Here is a 593-nt window from a genome sequence, read left to right as displayed (position 1 = left end):
TGCTCCAGGCTCCGGCAACGGCGACGGCGGTGGGAGCGAGCACGAATGGGGTTTCTGTCGACCAGCAAAGTGAGAAGGAGGGTGGTTCTTTTTTCAGGACTGGGAGGGGGCTTCTCACAAATCGAAACTTGCTAGGGTTTCGCGTTCGTGGGCCCGATGCAGGGAGCCAATGGGCCGACCGGCCGACCAGTGTTCTACTCGTGTGAACTGCATAAATGGAGACAAGACATCCAATCTGTATGTGCACCGTAATATCCCATTGAGGTAAGATAAGGATATTTCACAATTGCTGGCCTGTATTTTGCCACTTTCATCAGAAAATTAAGTTTAGTACTATACTTGTGCTCCCTAATTGACATGCCAAATCTTACATTGAAGGCGAAGCTTGTCTGTTATTGAACCAAGTGATGAAAGGGAAGAACAAGCGGGAAAAAAACAAAAATCAACTCCCGGTGATGTAATGAAGCCCTGGAACTGTGATGACACAAGTAATGATATAGTTTTGCATCTTAATTTATTGCTATGGCGGAAACGAGCAATTGTTTTGCCACTGATTTGATGCCATACGTAATTATCTCTACTTGTGCAAACAG

Source organism: Triticum aestivum, chromosome 3B, assembly GCF_018294505.1.
Source record: "Triticum aestivum cultivar Chinese Spring chromosome 3B, IWGSC CS RefSeq v2.1, whole genome shotgun sequence".
In the NCBI taxonomy this organism is placed as follows: domain Eukaryota; kingdom Viridiplantae; phylum Streptophyta; class Magnoliopsida; order Poales; family Poaceae; genus Triticum; species Triticum aestivum.
The sequence above is the reverse complement of the archived record's forward strand: the minus strand, read 5'-3'. Positions refer to the sequence as shown.